The 16801-nt window shown below is 44.0% G+C and overlaps 1 protein-coding gene across 15 annotated transcripts in view; it reads left to right on the top strand.

Annotated features, from left to right (window-relative positions):
* The window catches only part of CACNA1D (calcium voltage-gated channel subunit alpha1 D), a 540723-nt gene that overhangs the window by 34053 nt on the left and 489869 nt on the right, over positions 1-16801 (top strand). The window lies entirely within an intron of this gene.

Here is a 16801-nt window from a genome sequence, read left to right as displayed (position 1 = left end):
GGATGGAGGAGCGGAGGTCCCGATCACCGGTGGACAGACACCACACATACACGATTGTACGTGAATAATGACTGCGAAATTTATTAACTCACACATAGCCTTTTATGCAGTACAAGAAAAAGACCCTGCCCCGTAGAGGGGCCAATTGGGCCATTACACATAAACATACGTCAGCATTATACTTCCTCAAGCAATAGTCGTTGTTTAGAAATATAGACCAAAAGTTAGTAAATTTGTCCTAGCTCGTTACGCTTGCGCATCAGTATCTGCTGACTGACCCCAAATATGTCAAGAGTTCAGCAAAACCATTCTCAACCAGTATTGCCCCACCATGCGGTTGGTGTCACAAGTTGAAACAGACAGTTGACTACCAACAGCTGTTTCCACAGATGTTAGTATAGAAACTTGAGACAGACCTTCTGGTCAGACTTGAGTAACATCTTCTTTTTGTCACGCTACTAATTATCACGTTATCAGTAGTTTGTCACGTACACATAGCCCAGGCTTTGCTACTTATAAAATAAAAGTAAAGCATAAATGTAAAGGTACCCCATACCTTATATCCGCTAATTCCAGGTCTTTCTGAAGCTCTCCACTAGTGGTCTTTGGCTCTTGGACAACTCTTCTGATAATTACTTTTACTCCTCTGTCAGAAAACTTGTGAAGAGCACCTGGCCATGGCCGGTTATGGTAAAATTCTGTTCTTTCCACCTCTGGATTATAGCCCCAGCAGTGCTCACTGGAACATTCAGAAGTTTAGAAATCCTTCTGTAACCAATGCCATCGGTATGCTTTGCAATAATAAGGTTGCAAAGGTCTTGAGAAAACTCTTTTCTTTTACCCATCCTAAGATGTTTCTTGTGTGACACCTTTGTAATGAGACAACTTTTTATAGGCCATCAGTTGAGACTGAACCAGCTGATATTAATTTGCACTGACAAGGGGCAGGGTTGCTTTCTAATTACTGATAGATTTCAGCTGGTGTCTTGGCTTTCCATGCCTTTTCACACCTCCCTTTCTACATGTGTTCAATACTTTTTCCCTGTATCATGCCATTTGAAGATTTTTTTTATTATTGTGAAACAAACAACAAATAGGACAAAATAACATAAAAAGTCAATGTGCATAACTATTCACCCCCCTAAAGTCAATACTTTGTAGAGCCACCTTTTGCGGATATCACAGCTCCAAGTCGCTTTGGATAAGTCTCTATGAGCTTGTCACATCTTACCACTGGGATTTTTGCCCATTCCTCCTTGCAAAACTGCTCCGACTCCTTTTAAGTTGGATGGTTTGCGATGGGAATAGCATTTAAGTCTGACCACAGATTTTCTATTGGATTGAGGCCTGGGCTTTGACTAGGCCATTCCAACACATTTACGTTTCTGCTTAAACCACTCAAGTGTTTTTTAGCAGTGTGTTTGAGGTCATTGTTGGAAGGTGAACCTCCATCCTAGCCTCAAATCAAACAGAGAGTGGTACAGGTTTTGCTAAAGAATATCCCTGTATTTAGCACCATCCATCTTTCGCTCAACTCTGACCAGTTTTCCAGTCCCGACTGCTGAAAAACATCCCCACAGCATGATGCTGCCACCACCATGTTTCACTGTGGTGTTCTTTGGGTGATGTGATGTGTTGGGTTTGGGCCAGACATAGCATTTTCTTTGATGGCCAAAAAGTTCAATTTTAGTCTCATCAGACCAGAGCACCTTCCTTTCTCCCACGTGCCTTTTTGCAAACTCAAAACGTGCTATTTTGTTTTTTGCTAAAAGTAATGGCTTTCTTCCGACCACTTTGCCATAAAGCCCAACTCTATGGAGGGTATGGCTTAATATCGTCCTTTGTACAGATACTCAAGTCTCTGCTGTGGAACTCTGCAGCTCCTCCAGGATTACCTTAGGTCTCTGTGCTGCCTCTCTGATTAATGCCCTCCTTGCCCAGTCCGTAAGTTTTGGTGTGCGCCCGTCTCTTGGCAGGTTTGCTGTTGTGCCATGTTCTTTCCATTTGGTTATGATAAATTTGATGGCGCTCCTAGGGATCATAAAAGATTTGGATATTTTTTTTATGACCTAACCCTGACTTGTACTTCTCAACAACATTGTCCCTTATTTTGGAGAGTTCCTTGGTCTTCATGGCAGTGTTTGGTTAGTGGTGCCTCTTGCTTAGGTGTTGCAGCCTCTGGGGCCTTTCAAAAAGGTGTGTATATGTAATGACAGATCATGTGACACTTAGATTGCACACAGGTGGACATCATTTCACTAATTATGTGACTTCTGAAGGTAATTTTTTGCACCAGAGTTTTTATGGGCTTCATAACAAAGGGGTGCATACATACGCACATGCCAATTATCAGTTTTTTATTTCTGAAAAATAGTTTTATGTATATATTTTTCTAATTTTACTTCACCAACATAGACTATTGTCTTCTGATCCATCACATATAATTAAGATTAAATAAACATTGAACTAAAGGCTGTAATGTAACAAAATAGGTAAAGCCAAGGGGGGGTGAATACTTTTGCAAGGCACTGTATACAGGGTGTCTATGATGGTCTGCATTAAAGTAAACCTGTTGCTTTGTCCTGCATGTGTACAGCACAGATTCACAGTGAAACTATGGCCAAAATAGAAATACCGATGCAGTCTTTCATTAGCTTTAACGCAGAAGTTTTTATTTTTAGGACACCACTGTGACATAATAACCCTGGTAGTGGATCTGTTATTTTTCCACTTCTTATAATAGGTTGGCAAGGTTGTTTGTTCTGCAGTGACATTGCATAGTCATGTTGTCACCCTGTAAACCTATTTATGTAAATGGGGAGGCTCTGCAAGCCCCCATAAAACTGCGGTTGTGGCATATTAGTGTGGGGTTCAAAGGGTTAAAGCAGCTTATACAATGTCTTCTCACTGCCTGTCAAATGCTTTCTGAAGAGCAATCCAAACACAGATTGTTCTTCAGAGACCAAAGCAATGGTGAATGAGCCCTAGGAATAAATTGTGTTTTTTGCATTGCTGTAATGGTGAGTGAGAGAATATCTTGAGCCCCAGATATCATTAACAAGCCAAGTTCTAATCCTTCCTACTGTGGCTTGGCTGGGAATACATTGAATCATTTCATGGCCAGAGCAGATTTTGCATTCTAAATATATTGCGTACATCATTTAGGGTAATATGGAGAACAGTGTCTGCCAATTTACGTTATGAGACTTGTATCAGTTTACCAATGTCTCAGCCTTGGGAAAGGACTGATGATCCGCCATATTGGAAGCAGCCTGCTGGATGCCCCTTGATGTGTGTCAAAGTACCCACTGAGGTTTACGTACCCCACGCTTTCAAACTACAGCTTTAAACTATCAATATTCAAGCCCAGCTTCCTGCATTCCATTTGACAATAATCATCTTTCCAGCAAGTGCTCTTTTAAAGGATTAATCACAATACACCGAAATGTAATCCTTTGTCCTTCTGTGCCTCGCATAACACACATAGTTGCCAACATTTCAAAAAGATTTTAGGGGACACCTTTTTTTTTAGCTATGTTTCCAGCAAGCCATTGTAGGCCGAAAATGTACTTTAATTAGGGGTGGGGCATTCATTAAAACGAGTGCGATTCTACAAAAAACATATCATTAACCTAATATCCGCTGCAGGCAGATATATAGCGCCTACAATATATGCAGACATAAACAAATCTAGTAAGATATGGTTCATGAGTAAAATTAGTTACTGTATGTATTTGTTTAGCTATAAACAGAATATACAACTCTTTAAAATGGAACTCTGTAGTATGTGGGGTAGTGTACAGAGGTCAGTAGGTAGGATAGTGTACAGAGGTCCGTATTATGTAGGGCGGTGTACAGAGGCCAGTAGGATGTAGGGTGGTGTACAGAGGTCAGTAGGATGTAGGGTGGTGTACAGAGGTCAGTAGGATGTAGGGTGGTGTACAGAGGCCAGTAGGATGTAGGGTGGTGTACAGAGGCCAGTAGGATGTAGGGTGGTGTACAGAGGCCAGTAGGATGTAGGGTGGTGTACAGAGGCCAGTAGGATGTAGGGTGGTGTACAGAGGTCAGTAGGATGTAGGGTGGTGTACAGAGGTCAGTAGAATGTAGGGTGGTGTACAGAGGCCAGTAGGATGCAGGGTGGTGTACAGAGGCCAGTAGGATGTAGGGTGGTGTACAGAGGCCAGTAGGATGTAGGGTGGTGTACAGAGGCCAGTAGGATGTAGGGTGGTGTACAGAGGCCAGTAGGATGTAGGGTGGTGTACAGAGGCCAGTAGGATGTAGGGTGGTGTACAGAGGCCAGTAGGATGTAGGGTGGTGTACAGAGGCCAGTAGGATGTAGGGTGGTGTACAGAGGCCAGTAGGGTGTAGGGTGGTGTACAGAGGCCAGTAGGATGTAGGGCGGTGTACAGAGGTCCGTACTATGTAGGGCAGTGTACAGAGGTCCATAGTACAGTATGTAGGGTAGTGTACAAAGGTCCGTAGTATATAGTCCGGACGCTGCGGACTAGGCCGAAGCCGCAGCCTCGCCTATAAACTCCTGCCTGCAACTCCCCAGTACCGCTGCGGTGTCCGTCAAAAAAAAAAATGAAAAATCACCCATCTCTAATGTAGGGTAGTGTACAGTGTACATAGTATGTAGGGTAGTGTACAGAGGTCTGTAGTATTTAAAGCAGCTTCCAGAGGTGCTTGGTATGTAGGCGTCAACATGGCAGAGGACTGAGCTTCAGCAGGGCAGATAACTGCATATCAGCTGGGCAGAGGACAGGAGTCAGTAGGGCAGGAGATTGGGATCAGCAGGGTAGTAGTTTGGTGCCAGTGTGGCAGAGGAGAGGAGGATCAGTAGGGTGACTTACAGGGGTCAGGAGGCCACAGTATAGGGGTTCAAGTGCGAGTAGTGCACAGTACAAGGGGTCAGGAGGAAACGGGACAGGGAGCGCAGTCTATGGTACAGAAGTCGATTACTCCACATTCAGAGAGGCGCAGGGAAGCTGCTGTCCCATATCTACCTGTTCTGGTGCACTCATCCCCGTTGGTCTTCCACTCTTCTAGTCCATCCCACATGATGTCACACACAAAGTGCTTGGAAAGGACAGGACTGGAGGGCTGGTGGGAATCAGTGCAGTACACTCAGGCATATCCTAGGGTGTTTATGAAGATAATAATCGGTACTTGATTGTCATTGTTTTTGGGAAATGTCATATGTATAACAAATCTTATATCCCAGTGGTGTGTGGGATCATGGGACATACAATACTGTGCAAAAGTTTTAGGCAGGTTTGAAAAAATACTGTAAATGAAGAATGCTTTCAGAAATAGAAGTGTTAATAGTTTATTTTAATCAACTACCAAAATGGAAAGTAAATGAACAGATGAGAAATCCAAACCAAATTAATATTTGGTGTGACCAACCTTTGCCATCAAAACAGCATCAATTCTTCTAGGTACCCTTTCACACAGTTTCTGAAGGAACTCGGCAGGTAGGTTGTTCCAAACATCTTGGAGAACTAACCACAGATATGTGGATGTAGGCTGCCTCAAATCCTTCTGTATCCTCATGTAATCACAGACAGACTCAATGATGTTGAGATCGGGGTTCTGTGGGGGCCAAGCCATCACTTTCAGGACTCCTTGTTCTTCTTTAGACTGAAGATAGTTCTTAAAGTGATTGTAAAGGCTCGCTTTTTTTTTTTTTTTTTAAATAACAAACATGTTATACTTACCTCCTCAGTTGGTTTTGCACTGAGCAGCCCAGATCTTCTCTTCTCAGGTCCCTCTTTGCTGCTCCTGGCCTCTCCCTCTTTTGAGTGCCCCTCAGCCAGCAGCATGCTTCAGGTTGTCACTCAAGCCGAGTTAGCGTTCCGTGTATCCATTCAGACACGGAACCCCGACCTGGCCCCTCTCCCTCTCTCTCGTGATTGGCCAACTGACTTTGATAGCCGCGGGAGCCAATATCGCCGCTGCTCTGTCTCAGTCAATCAGGAGGACTGTGCTGGATGGCTGAGGGGTTTGTGGACATCGCTGGAGAGAAATGGAGCTCAAGTTGGTAATTAGGTGCTGGGAAGGCTGCTACACACAGAAGGTTTTTTTTATCTTAATGCAAGGAACCTCCACCATTTTAGTTAAATTTAGGGCTGTTACTGATTAAAATTTTCATGTTCGATTAATCGATTTTTTTTTTTTTTATCGATTATTCGACTAATTTTGATTAATTATAACGCACATACAGATCCAACTACTTTTAGCTGATCTCCTTGCATTGCAACTCTGCATTAGTCAGTGGTAAATGTGGTATACACTATATACAATCACCCTACACTAGTTAGTTTCCACAATCCATGACTTAGCTTCACAGTTCACACAAATACGTTTTAAATTTAAACTGTAGCACTGACAAAAGTACGTTTTTTTGCACAGTAGCGTGACAATCCCTCCACCTCCGTTCTAACTAATCACTCTCACCTTATGGCATGGACCCCTGTGCAAACAGGTGGTCATGCAAGCTGGTATCTAAGGGGTTAACATGGACCATAAAGACATGCTGGTAGGTTAATTAGACCTGGTCTAAAAATTGGTCTTAATAGGTGTATGTGTATGTCAATGTTGTATGTGTTTGTAAGCGTGTCAGGACCTTACGAGGTAAAAGGACCATGCAAAGCCGCAGATGGACTCTGGTGGCAAGAAAGCGCCCTGAGGTGGTTCAGTTCGCATAGGTAGTGCTATACAAGTCACTAACTCACATAAACTTCTTTCACATCTCCTTTAGCAAGGACGCCAGGTCATGGGTAGAAAGAAAAGATCTAAGTGCTCCCTGCTTAAATATAAGATTTAATTTTTGTGTTCAAACACAAACTACTCACATAAAGATGATAAAAACACAGCATGTAAAGTTGGCAATCGTGTTAGTTCCATAGAGCAGCAGTGGGTGACGTCATGCATAGCTCCTCCCCCGTACACGTTACATTCAATCAGAACTTCAATGTCACCGGACTCCTTTCCCCTTCCCTTCGTTAGCATATGGAGGCACTTGGGGAAGGGGGGAGGAGTCCAGTGACGCCGATGTCTGTGATGTCCAACGGAACTTCCTGAAGACCTGGAAGCTGGCGGAGAGGTGAGTACTGATCAAAAGAATTTTGATTTATCAAAAAAATGTATCGATTAATCGAGGAATTAATCTTTAATTAGTACAAAAAATTGCAAGAGCAAGACTACGCACGCTCAGAAACGAAAGAACACATACAAAACTACTCAACACATTACACCTGTTCTGAAGTTCGGAGAATTTTAGTATGGTTAGTAACCTCTTCACTTTCGATATGAGACTAGCTGGCAACAAAAATCAGGCGAAAATTCGTCAGATAATCTGATCGTGTGTACCTGGCTTTATACATATATCTCTATTGGTGGTGACTTCCTAGGTGGTTTGCAGCAGCTGAAATTTATTTTACACATTTTGTTCATATTAGAGTAATCAGTGGCAGCGCACAAGTGGATTTGATTAATATGATTTCCCAGCTGCTGAGTGCCAAGGCATGAGATCTTTTGGTACGGGGGCTGGGCTGGAGAGGCTGTAAAGAATATCAAGAAATAAAGGGACAGATAACCCCCTGCCCTCTACCAGGATATGACCAGGAAATATGAACGTTTAAAGGTTTGCCTGCATTTATCAATAAATATCTATTTATTTTAATTTTTCCTAATTCAGATAAAATTACTCTGTACTACTGATGTACTGTATTCTGGTAACCATTAACCATAACAGACTGTCGTCACTTCGCTATCTATATACAGCAGGGGTCCTTTTGGCAGCAAATTTCAATTTTAGTTTTAGTATTTTGAAAAAAATTGCATTTTAGTTTTAGTCCCATTTTAGTCTTCTGCAATTGTTTTAGTCGTATTTAGTCCACTAAATCTCCAGCACATTTTAATTGTCTAAAATCTGATGGGTGTAGTTAAATTGTAATGCATTATTTAAGCATTTCTCTACAATTTCTGCTGGAGTGAAAAATCGAATATGTTATTATTTATGGTATTTAGGTTTGAACATGCACTACAGACCAGTGTTAACCACTTGCCGCCTGCCCACCGTCAAATGACTTCTGGGTGGACGTCATATGACGGCCCTCCCAGAATGACCACTCTCGTGCGCCCGTGGGGGCGTGCATTGCGGCGATCGGATACACCAATCTCAGTAAAGAGCCTCTGCCGGAGTCTCTTTACCACGTGATCAGCTGTGTCCAATCACGATGTAAAAAAGAGCCGTTGATCGGCTTTTCCTCATTCGCGTCTGACAGACACAAGTAGAGGAGAGCCAATCGGCTGCTCTTCTGACGGGGGGGGGGGGGGGGGTCTGTGCTGATTATTTATCAGCACAGCCCACCCAGGACCACCAGGGATGGCCACCACATTGGACTACCAGGTATGCCACCCTAGACCACCAGGGAAATGCCAGTCAGTGCCCAGGCAGCTTCCAATTAGTTCCCATCCCCAATGCATGCCAGTGCCATCAGTGATGCCTAACAATGCCATCTATCAGTGCCCAACAGTGCTGCCTATCAGTGCCCATCAGTGTGGCCTATCAGTGCCACCCATAAGTACCCATCAGTGCAGCCTTTCAGTGACCATTAGAGCTGCACAATTAATAGTTAAAAAATTGTGATCTTGATTCATCCCCCTGACGATCTCTATTGCATAGTTTGCCGATTCTTTCATATAACAAGTGGAGAGACTTATCTGTTCACTCAGCTGTCAAAAGAAAACATCCGGGCAGTCTGCCAAGTTTTCAACATGAAACATTGTAACTAACTCTTCCTTCTTAGATCAAAGGGATAAACTTCTGTGTGTAAGGATACTTTCACACTGGGGTGGGCGGGTGCTGGCGGTAAAGCTGGCGACCTGCGATTGCGAGGAGAGGCAGAACAGGGAACTGCATATGTAAACAAGGCGATTCCACGTTCTGCCAGATGACATGTCAGAGATTTTCTGTTCCCAGTGATCGGGAACAGTGATCTCTATCATTCTCCAGTAAGCCCCCCCCCCTACACTTAGAATACCGCCCAGGGAACACACCTAACCCCTTGATCGCCTCCTAGTGTTAACCCCTTTCCTGCCAGTGTAATTTTTACAAAATTTGGGCTGAAATCGGACCTGAAACGGTGAACCAGGACGCGCAGGACCCCAGCTAGGAGCCACATCGTCATCCAGTGTGAATCAAGCCTTAATGTAGAATTCCAGTAAAATACTCACTAAGCCTAAACCTACTCCCACCCCTATTCGAAGCCTATTCTAATTACCCTGTCAGGAAAAAAGTCTATACTTACCTATTCTGAGCCTGCTATGGTCCGGTCACATGTTCAGGTCCTAGTGTCGGCTTCAGTGTAGAGTAAAGACAGTCGACAGCCATTACTCAGGCTCTGCAGCCCTTGTCGGTGATCTCTCCTCTTTACCGAAGCTGACCACTGCAGAGATCATGTGACCAGACAGGAGAACCCATAGTATAGATAAGTATGCACTCTCTCCATTACAGGGCAGTTATAAAAGGCTTAGAATGGGGGATTGAATTGTATGGTGGTGATATCAGTGGAAAAACAGAAATTGTCAGATGGTACACATATTGTTTCTTATTAAAAATTTATTAAAACAGAAAATTAGCACTTAGACCCCTTTCACACTGCCAGTGTTTTTCAGGCACTACAGCGCTAAAAATAGCGCCTGAAAAAAGCGGTTCCATTCACTCCAGTGTGAAAGCCTGAAGGCTTTCACACTGGAGCGGTGTGCTGGCAGGGTGTCACAAAAAGTCCTGCCAGCAGCTTCTTTGAAACGGTGAAGCAGCGGTGAACTCACCACTCCTCCACTGCTGCTCCCCATTGAAATGAATGGGGCAGCGCTGTGATACCACTGGCAAAGTGACGTTTTGCGGGCGGATTTAACCCCTTTTTCGGTCGCTAGCGACAGTAAAGCGGCACTAAAAATAGAGCCGCTTTACCACCGACGTCCCTCCATGGCTCGGTGTGAAACCTGTCTTGCTGATCAATCTGGTGGTGTAGGAATTCATGGAGACTCCTCCTAGCTTGGTTCGCGCATACGAGATTGAAAAGTCGCCACTCCTCCGGAATAGATGAGGCAAAAATAAATGACATTTAATAAAGGGTTTCCTAAAGAAAAATACAAATCCAAACATTGAGGAATGTTACACTTATCCATTGAGGAATAGGGACCCAGCAGTTGGGGCACTGGGACCAAAGCCTGTGCTTCAGGGCCATAGTCAGCCATCTTGTGATGCAGGGTGAGTAAAAGCTATAGGAACAGGGCAACCTGTAAGATCCTCCTCCCTCTTCCGTATCCTTCAAACAGATGGAAGGAGGTGCTGGGCAATGGCTTCTATCACTCTGGCTGGCATCAGGGACCTGACATCTCCGTCTTCTGGATCTTGCTGGCAGCTGCTCAGGTGCACGGCCAGCAGAGACAATTTAAACCTGGTTCTAGAAGGGATCAGAGAATCTTGTCCTGCAATAACAAAGATACATTCATATCAATGGGAGATGTTAAAAATATATGCCACTTTTTTTTTTTTTAAAAGCTGTATTTTTTTATTTATTTTTTGCATAATTGCATTGGTTCAGTTTGGACCAATGTATGCATATGAAATACCTGGCCCTTCCCTGTGCAAGTGGAGAATCACTGGTCGTAGGCTCTGTGACTTCAGTGATACTTTCTATCTTCCAGATCCTATGCTGAGGGGCTGCCCTGCTACATAGTAACTACATGGGGTCGCTTGCTCTGCGTGGGCATCATTCAGAGAATGCCTTGCATTTTTCCTCACTGACAGAACTCTTAGCATAAATGTATGTGAATTAAACGTTAGTGCGGTGCTTAATCCTTAATGTGTAAACTCATTAAAAGTGCAAAATCAAGAAACTCCTAAATTACAATCATACATTTATGTCATTAAGTAAATATGTGTGACTAAAGTCTTGGTGTTATGAGTAAAATGTGTAAGAGAGTTGGAATCAAACTCTCAAAAAGAAAAACATTGAACCAAAAGTGATCAATATGAGACCTAAATACCAGTGCTGCAAGTTAAGATTACATAAAAGTTCAAATCAGGACACATAATTTAATATTGTGCTATATAATTAATGACAAATCTATGCACTTATTATACAAACATATATCAATAAGTGCGGAAATGAATACTAAATTCCCAGTGCTGCAAGTCCAACCTAAATATAAATTTGTACAAATAATTATATGTATCGTGCAACAGTCCACAACGCTTCTGTGTAGGAATCCTTATATCACCGCACCATGCAGTGCTGTGCTTCACCCAAGTGCTGATTTGCCGCTCACCTTGTTAGTACACCTAAATACAAGGTAGCCCTCAAGCGATGTTCAGAGACTGCAGACATGATACAAGAGACGGTCAGAGACTGCAGACATTATACAAGAGACGGTCATAGACTGCAAACATGATACAAGAGACGGTCATAGACTGCAGACATGATACAAGAAACGGTCAGAGACTGCAGACATGATACAAGAGATGGTCATAGACTGCAAACATGATACAAGAGACGGTCATAGACTGCAAACATGATACAAGAGACGGTCATAGACTGCAGACATTATACAAGAGACGGTCAGAGACTGCAGACATGATACAAGAGATGGTCAGAGACTGCAGACATAATACAAGAGACGGTCAGAGACTGTAGACATGTTACAAGAGATGTGGGAGACTGCAGACATAATGCAAGTGAAAGTCAGACACTGCAGACAGGTTGGAGTTGACTTACAACTAAGTCTAGGTTCACATCTATGTGGCTGCGCTTGATGCATTTTTCAAACAAGATATTTGGGGGGCACACCCTAAAAAATAGGGATTCTGGCCAAATCCTTTTGGGTGGAGCACCCCACTCCTTCAGTAAGTACCTCTCATTATTGACCACCTGTGTCATGGTGGAGACCTCATGTTCTCCCATATAGAGGAGTATAGCTCCCATGGTTCAGAGAAGCAGGATCTCTCAATCTATGGATAGTGTAGGACCCACTAATCATGGGGTACTTTGTTGCAGTATGTGGGCTTAAGCACCATATAGCAATATGGCGTGACGGAATCCCCATAATTTTGAAAATGTCTAGGTGTTTTTAACCACTTCCCGACCGCCGCACGACGATGTACGTCGACAGAATGGCACGGGGCAGGCATATGGGCGTACCTGTACGTCCCTGCCTTCCCGCGGGTCGGGGGCCCGATCGGGCCCCCGCCCGGTGCCTGCGGCGGTCGGTATTCGTTCGCAAGCAATCCGGGATGAGGGGGCGGCCATTCATTCATGACCACCCCCTCGCGATCGCTCCCGACGAATAGAAATCCTTTGTGACATCACTTCCTCTCCTGTAATGTAAACACAGGAGAGGAAGTGATGTAATCTCTCCTCCGTGTCGGTATTTTTCGTTCCGACACCGAGGAGAGAGGATCGGTGAATTGCACCAACACGACACTTCACAGTAGAACATGCCAGGCACACTCACACCCCCCCCGATCACCCCCCCAATTACCCCTGCCCCCCAGTCACAGTGACACCAATGTCATTTTTTTTTTTTTTTGCATTGGTGTCATTTGTGACTGTAATAACTGTTAGGGCAGTTAGGGTTAGCCCCCTTTAGTTCTAATGTACCCCCCTAACCCCCCCAATAAAGGTTTAACCCCGTGATCACCCCCCATCGCCAGTGTCACTAAGGCTGGGTTCACATTGCAGCGGTTTATGAGAACGAATGTGATTCGCACCGCACTGCAGTGCAAATCACATCCGATCTCTGTGCGATTCGAGTTCAGCCATACAGATAGTATGGCTGAATTCGCATCGCACCCGCCGCACCCGCCTCAAATTCGCACGGGACCCTTTTTTTGGCCCGCAGCAGAATCGGATCGCATGGGTGTTCACACCATGCGATCCGAGTTTGCAGATCGCACTGCGATATGCGAACTGATCTGGGGGTGTCATTAACATTTCACTGACACTCCCAGCAGTTCGCATAGGGCAGTGTGAACTGCCGCCGGGAGGCATGCGATGCGGGAACCCGCCGCGGATTCGTGGCATTCCCGCATCGCTCCAGTGTGAACCCAGCCTAATAAGCGATCATTTTTCTGATCGCTGTATTAGTGTCACAGGTGACGCTAGTTAGGCAGGTAGGTATTTAGGTTCGCCGCAGCTTTTTATAGCGCCAGGGACCCCCATATACTACCGCATAAAGCCCCCTGATTGCCCCCTAGTTAACCCTTTCACCAGTGATCACCATATAACTGTTACAGGTGACGCTGGTTGGTTAGTTATTTTTTTATAGTTTCAGGGCACCCGCCATTTATTACCTAGTCTCACTAGTGTACCCCTAAATTTAGGGTTGTCTACTTTCCAAAATGGGGTCATTTGGGGGGGGTTTGTGCCATTTTGGCATTTTATGGCCTTCAAAACTGTAACGCCCTTAGAAAGCCTGAAGGCGGTGCTTGGTTTTCGGGCCCCGTACGCGGTTAGGCTCCAAAAAAGTCCCACATATGTGGTATCCCCGTACTCAGGAGAAGCAGCAGAATTTATTTTGGGGTGTCATTTCACATATGCCCATGGCATGCGTGAGCAATATATCATTTAGTGACAACTTTGTGAAAAAAAAAAAAAAAGTTTGTAATTTTCCCGCAACTTGTGGCAAAATATAAAATATTCCATGGACTCAACATGCCTCTCAGCAAATAGCTTGGGGTGTCTACTTTCTAAAATGGGGTCATTTGTGGGGGTTTTGTGCCATCTTGGCATTTTATGGCCTTCAAAACTGTAATAGGTAGTGAGGAGTGAAGTCAAATATTTACGCCCTTAGAAAACCTGAAGGCGGTTCTTGGTTTTCGGGGCCCCGTACGCGGCTAGGCTCCCAAAAAATCCCACACATGTGGTATCCCCGTACTCAGGAGAAGCAGCAGAATTTATTTTGGGGTGTAATTTTACATATGCCCATAGCATGTGTGAGCATTATATCATTTAGTGACAACTTTGTGTAAAAAAAAAAAAAAAATTTTTTTTTGTCATTATTCAATCGCTTGAGGCAAAAAAATAAAATATTCAATGGGCTCAACATGCCACTTATCAATTTTCTTAGGGGGTCTACTTTCCAAAAAGGGGCTCATTTGGGGGGGTTTTGTACTGCCCTGCCATTTTAGCACCTCAAGAAATGAGATAGGCAGTCGTAAACTAAAAGCTGCGTAAATTCCAGAAAACGTACCTTAGTTTGTAGATGTGACAACTTTTGCGCAAACCAATAAATATACAATTATTGACTTTTTTTTTACCAAAGACATGTGGCTGAATACATTTTGGCCTAAATGTATGACTAAAATTGAGTTTATTGGATTTTTCTAATAACAAAAAGTAGAAAATATCATTTTTTTTCAAAATTTGCGGTCTATTTACGTTTATATCGCAAAAAATAAAAATCGCAGAGGCAATCAAATACCATCAAAAGAAAGCTCTATTTGTGGGAAGAAAAGGACGCAAATTTTGTTTGGGTACAACATTGCATGACCGCGCAATTACCAGTTAAAGCAGCGCAGTGCCAAATTGTAAAAAGACCTCTGGTCATTTACCAGCAAAATGGTCTGGTCTGAAAGTGGTTAAAAAGTCTTGCTGGAGGTAAATGTTAGTTTTGTTTGTGTGCGCTGTAATATTTTTGTTCTGATGCGTTTTTCAGGCACGTTTTGCAGTGCGTTTTTAAACCCTTGTTTTTTATGTGTTTTTGCATGCTGTTTTCATCGATTTTATTTTTATTTTTTTCTCTTTTCCTATTCAAACACACTGTTAACACACTATTGCAGCGTACACACGATCGAATTGTATGACGTACTTAGTCCGTCATACAATCCGACGGACAATCCGGCGTACTTTCCACTGAACGGACTTGACCACACACGGATACACAAACAGTCCGACGAAAGCTTGCGCGATGACGTACAGAACGTACAACGGGACTAGAAATAGGAAGTCCAAGACACAGCAAAGCACCCTTTGGGCTCCTTCTGCTGACTTTGCGTTAGTGGAAGGTTGATTGGAGACGATTTGCGCTTTTCAGACTTCAGCTTAATTCGTCCGTTATTTTTATTTTTTTTATTTATTCTCGAATTGGAATATTAATCATAGGATGAGGATGAATAAAGACATTTGTGATAACTCTGTGTGAATATAAGCAGCAAAGCAACTTCACTTTTCTTGCATTATGAAGAAGAAAAGAATGTGCTGTATTAAAAAAACACAAAATTAGCAGCATGACGAATATGCTAGCTTCAATACGAACACTAGTTTTACAAGACAGAGCGCTTCCACCCTGTAAATCCTTTCTGGGCATGCGCCATTCTTAGTCCGTCAGACTAGCATACTGACGACCGTATTGTCCGCTGAAACCAAAGTACGACGGAAAGATTGTTGTGCAAACCAAAATTCTTAGTACTCCGGACTGCACGCTGAAAAAGTCAGCTGAAGCGCACACACGAGCGGATTGTCCGTTGAAATGTGTTTCAACGGACTAAGTACGTCATACAATTCGATCGTGTGTACGCGGCATAAGAATACAGGTAGCTGGTTGCTAAGCAGGGGGCCAGGTCCCGCATCCTAACAACCGATGAGTCATCAGCTGTCAGCAGGGATCCCTGCTGACAGCTGAATGTAAAAACAAAAAATTGCAGGCAAAAGAAAATCGCAAAAAAGACAGTGTGGGGCCCCCCCACCCCAGGTCCATAGCAGGCCCTTTGGGTCTAGTATGGATTCGGAGGAGTCCCCTCAAACTCCCAATTTATTTTTTTTAAATGCCATGGGGTTCCCCCCAAAATCCATACCAAACAATGGGGGGGGCTCATGTTCATGGGGACAAGGGCCTCTTAATGACAACCCTGGCCGGTGGTTGTCGGGGTCTGTGGGTGGGGGGCTTATCAGAATATGGAAGCCCCCCTTTAAGAAGGGGGGCCCCCAGATCCTGGCCCCCATGTGAATGGGTATCGGGTACTACTCATTCACCTCCAAAAGCAGTGACATTTAGACAGCAGCAGGAGAAGATAGCACAGGAAGACAGTTCGGGAAGAACAGAGCTCGGAGAGAAGGCGGCGGCGGGAGAAGATGGTTTAAAGCAATTTTTATTAATAAAGGACTTGTCAAAGATCACGCTCTTGTTTTTTTTTTTTTTTTTTTTTTTTTTTTACATTTCACTGGTTTTTGAGGTGAATAGGAAAGGGTACGATACCTATTCACATGGAGCCGGGATCTGGGGGTCTCCCCTTAAAGCATCCATGCCCCCATGTTGGGAGCACGCGGCCTGGTATGGTTTGAGGGGGGGGGGTTGAGCTTGCTCGTCCCCTCCCTTTCCTAACCTGCTGGGCTGCATGCTCGGAAAAAGAGCTTGGTATGGATTTGGGCGAGGGGGGGGGGGGTGCCTCTCCAAATCCATGCTAGACTAGAAGGGCGTTTTTTTTCTGCCAGCAATTTTTTTTTTTTTTACATTCAGTTGTCAGCAGGGAACCCCACTGACATCTGATTGACTCATCGGTTGTTAAGGACACGGTGGCCGGCTTCCAGGCCCCCTGCTTAGCGACCAGCTATATACTTTAAACACAACTTGCGTTTCTGGTGCGATTCCATTGAAGTCTATTACCAGAAATCATGGTAAAAAAGTCCCTGACGCTTTCCAAAAGCGCACTGGCCGCAAAATGCATAGATGTGAACTTGTACCATAGGAAACCATCGTTAAATGGACTGCAGTGCACTTCTGCAAATTG

The sequence above is a fragment of the Lithobates pipiens genome, unplaced genomic scaffold (assembly GCF_037356315.1).
Source record: "Lithobates pipiens isolate NorthernLeopardFrog02 unplaced genomic scaffold, aLitPip1_a1.2 Scaffold_23, whole genome shotgun sequence".
NCBI lineage: Eukaryota > Metazoa > Chordata > Amphibia > Anura > Ranidae > Lithobates > Lithobates pipiens.
Note: the sequence above shows the minus strand (reverse complement) of the source record. Positions and strands in the feature narration are given on the sequence as shown.